Source organism: Dipteris shenzhenensis, chromosome 2, assembly GCF_047967505.1.
Source record: "Dipteris shenzhenensis isolate YYH24624 ecotype China chromosome 2, Dip_SZ_1.0, whole genome shotgun sequence".
Lineage (NCBI taxonomy): Eukaryota > Viridiplantae > Streptophyta > Polypodiopsida > Gleicheniales > Dipteridaceae > Dipteris > Dipteris shenzhenensis.
The window spans coordinates 42,789,046-42,793,763 of NC_141597.1; positions in this window are offsets into that span (position 1 = coordinate 42,789,046).

A 4,718-nucleotide genomic window follows, 5' to 3' on the forward strand; every position below is an offset into this window, starting at 1 on the left:
CATCCGATAGGGGCACAATGATGCATACTTTTGATACTTAGATATTAGATGTGGTGGAAAATAATAAAAAATGCATGTCCAACCATGCGAGTGATATTGGATTGGCATGAAAATTTGCACAAACCTCAAAAGTGAATAATAATAAGGCATATGCAAAGTGTCATTCCCATCCGACAGAGGCACGTATGCCTAGGAGCAATCATATGTGTATTTTTTGATACTCATGTATGAGTCGTGGTGGAAAACAAGAAAACACGGACTCCCAACCATACAATTGGTATTGGATGGGGCACATCCAAGAGAGGCACATAAGATAGGAGAAATAAGACGTGTATTTTTTGATATTTATGTACGAGCCATGGTGGAAAACAAGAAAACATGGATGCCCGATATTGGATGGGCATGATAATTTGCACTAGATTTAAAGTGAATAAGACTAAGGCATGTGCAAAGTCTCATACCCATCAAACAAAGGCACATATGATAGGAGCATGCCAATGCATATATTTTTGATACTCATGTACAATACACTATGGAAAACAAGAAAAGATGCATGCCCAATTATGCAAATGGTATCCGATGGACATGATACTTGATACTTTTCTCGGGCCTTAAAGTGAATAAGGATAAGGGATGTGCAAAGTATTGTACCATATGACAAAGGCAAATGCGATAGGAACATGAAAATGCATTTTAAAAAAAACTCATGACATTGTATAAAATGGGGTGGAAAACAAGAAAATATGCATGACCAACCATGCAAACAATATAAGACGGGCATGATACTTTGCATGGACTTAAAGTGATAAGATTAAGGTGTCTGTAAAGTATCATAGCCATCCAACAAAAGGAACACACAATAGAAGCACATCAATGCATAAATTTTCATCCTCATGTATGAGACATGGTGGAAAACAAGAAAATATGCATGCCCAACATGCAAAAAAAAAAAAAAACTCAAGTAAACACTAGAGTGGAAGATACAAAAATTTGGATACCCAACCGTGAGAACAATATCGGATGGGCAAGATACTTTGCATGGGCCTTAAAGTGAATAATATTAAGGTGTCTGCAAAGTATTGTACCCATCCAACAAAGGTGCATATGATAGAAGCACATCGATGCATTAATTTTTATACTCATGTATGAGACGTGGTGGAAAATAAGAAAATATGCATGCCCAATGATGCAAACAATTTTTTATGAGCATGATACTTTGCACACACCTTAAAATGAATAAGATTAAATTGTGTTCAAAGTATCATACCCATTTGAAAAAATATCATAGATGGAAGTACGTTGATGCATATTTTCTGATGCTCATATATGAGGCCATGGTGGGAAATAAGAAAACATGTGTGCCGATGCTCATGTTTGAGACGTGGTGGAAAACAAGAAAATAAGCATACCCAACGATGCAAACGGTATCGGATAGGCATGATACTTTGTACAAGTATCCAAGTAAATAAGACTAAGGCATTTCCAAGTATCATACCCATATGACAAAGGTACATACGATGTGAGCATGCCAATATGTATTTTTTGGTACGCATGTATGAGCCATGGTGGAAAATGAGAAAATATGCATGCCCAAATATGAAAACGGTGTCTAATGTTCATGATACTTTGCACGGGCCTTTACGTGAATAATATTAAGGCATGTGCAAAGTATCATACTCATCCAACAAAGGAACATGCAAGAGGAGCACGCCAATTCATATTTTTTCATACTCCCATATGAGATGTGATTAAAAACAAGAAAATATGCATGCCCAACCATGCAAATGATACTGGATGGACATGATAGTTTTGCTAAGGTCTTAAAGTAAATAATATTAAGGCACGATAGTTTTGCTCAGGTCTTAAAGTAAATAAGATTAAGTCATGTGAGTTTTGCTCAGGTCTTAAAGTAAATAAGATTAAGGCATGTGAAAAATATCATACCCATCTGACAAAGGCACGTGCGATGGGAGCACTCTGATGCGTATTTTTTTATACTAAGGTATGAGTCTAGGTGGAAATTTAAAAACAAGAAAATATGCATGCCCAGTGATGCAAACAATGTCTAATGGATATGATACTTTGCATGGGACTTAAAGTGAATAATATTAAGGCATGTGCAAAGTATCATACCCATCCGACAAAGGCATTGTAAAAGGAATGAAAAAGCAGCAGTGGAGTGGAAATCCTATTCTAATACTTTTGATATAAAATGGAAACCCACAGACCCTTACCATCTTTTAAATTCAATTATAAGCAAGGAAATGCATGCAAATGGGCTCCTATATAGGAATCCACCCATGAATCTCAGATAGAAGTAGATGGTTTGCAATCTTTTATTGCATACAAAGAGGAAATGATGGTGAGATGTCCTTCTTGGTGGGAACAACATACATTTCTAATTCAAAAGACACATAAATCAATAGAATATCTTCGAAAAATGCAAAAAGAGAATATTGTGGAAGAAAGCATTTTCTTTTGGTTAGATGTTTCTAACAACGTGTGCCAAAATCCAAACTTTGGAATGGAATTTGAATTGCTACTTCCATGCCTATATTGTGCACCATATGGAGAAAAAAGAGAGTTCATGCTAGAAGTAGATATACAAGTCAATAACTTTATTGATGAATGTGAGAATTTGAGGTTTTGGGTTGCAAAAGTAGAGGATGTTATAAGTAGGGATTATCATGGGAGATCCAAGATAGTATGGTATGAGCCAAGAGGTAGGATGAAGTATGGAATTTGAATCGCTACTTCCATGCCATCCTATCTTGTGGACCATATGGAGAAAAAAGAGAGTTCATGCTAGAAGTAGATATACAAGTCAGTAATTTTGTTGATGAATGTGAGAATTTGAGGTTCTGGGTTGCAAAAGTAGAGGATGTTAAGTAGGGATGATCATGGGAGATCCAAGACACATTAAAGCAGTATGGTATGAGCCAAGAGGTAGGATGAAGAATATGGATAACAACATATTGTATACCAATTGTAAAAAAAATAATGGCTCCTAAACAATGAACTGGTATAAGAGCCACCAATAGAAACAATTAGAGTGGCTTCGAAAGCAAAGGCTAAGAAAACTAAGAGAGACATTCAGAAGCATTATGTGGTTGAAGAAAAATAGAATATTAGAATACTATGTGGGTGTATACAAGAGCTTTTAAGATGCTGGTTATAGTCATCCCTCCATAATGGGTGCTCCCATTATAAGCCTGCATTATTTGTTATTATTGAAAAAAAAAAATATTAAAAAAAAAGTCAACTCATGATTGTGAGAATTATGTATGAAATATGAGAGGATTCTTTAAATGGCTTTTTGTTTCTTTTATTTATTTATTAATTACAAGAAAATAATTGCAATTGTGATGATGTGAACTATGTCTGCAATATAAGAGAATTATTTGGATGGCTTTTAATTTAATTTATTTATTCAATTATTTAAAAAAATCACAACCACAACCACGTGGATTCTTTAAATGTAAGAGAATTCTCTTAAAGAATTCTTTAAATTTATTTATTCAATTACAAAATATAAGAGAATTCTTTAAATGTAATTTTATGTATTTTATTTATTTTAATATTTATCCTTTAAAAACATGAAGACATATGTGGTCAAAGACAAAATAAAACTGATGAATATTGTGTAGGGCATAGATAAAATTTTTAAGATGCTTGCGAAGGAGGAAGCAAGGCCTATACAAGCATTTTTAAGATCACTAGAATATTATGTAGAGCATATACAAGAGTTTTTTAGGATGCTCGTAAAGGAAAGTCTTATACTTCCAATTGTGGGATTCTAAAAACTTCTCGACTAGTGCTCTCGGCTAGAGTAGGAGTACCTTGTGAGCTACATGCTTGCTGCATCCTCGATGGTAGTTCGCACATCTCTTATTCCTATCGATGGAGTGAGGTCCATATTCCTTACAGAGGTGGGCCTTACAACACTCATTTAGGGGTGGCTTAGTGCAGGTTTTGATGTAGGAGAGTTTTTCATGAATAAAATGACACCTTTTTCTATATAAATCTATGTCTTGTTTTTTTTAACAATCACTTTAAAATTTCCCTTCTATGATTGTATTGTAAAATTTCCTTGTAAATTTAAATTACAAAAGTGCTTCATTTGAACTCACATGTTGACTTACACATTTTTAGGTGAACCCTCGAGATTGATGAATCTACAATTGCAATTCAACAATTCACACCAGTTAAACCCTAAAGAAAATGTTGATCAAGGGAGAAAGAAAGAAAGAAATGCCACCTAAGGGGGCCAACCTATGTCTTGAGATCTGGATATACATTGCACTACTACCATTAGCTCCTTTTACGATGCTTTTTTTTAATGCATATTACTTAGTTTTTTGGCCAAGAAGCGTTTCGTTTTGATATTACAGCCAAAAAGTCATAACATCCATATTAGCATTATCTACTTGGGTTAACATCAATATTTCAGTTTGAAAAAGCCTCCAAAAAATACACAGCGTCAAAATAAGTGTGGATAGTCATCCTTGCCAAACCTTGTAAAATTATAATCAAAATTTTCACATAATTTGCAACATATATTAGATCAATGTTCTCCACTTCTTGATCAATTGAAATGTCACTGGAATATTCATTGTGAACAGCACATGATATGCTTATACCATAGGTGTATATTGTTAATGGTCACAAAACTTTGCAAATATTTTCTAATGAGTAAGACTCTTATGCTTGCAAACATT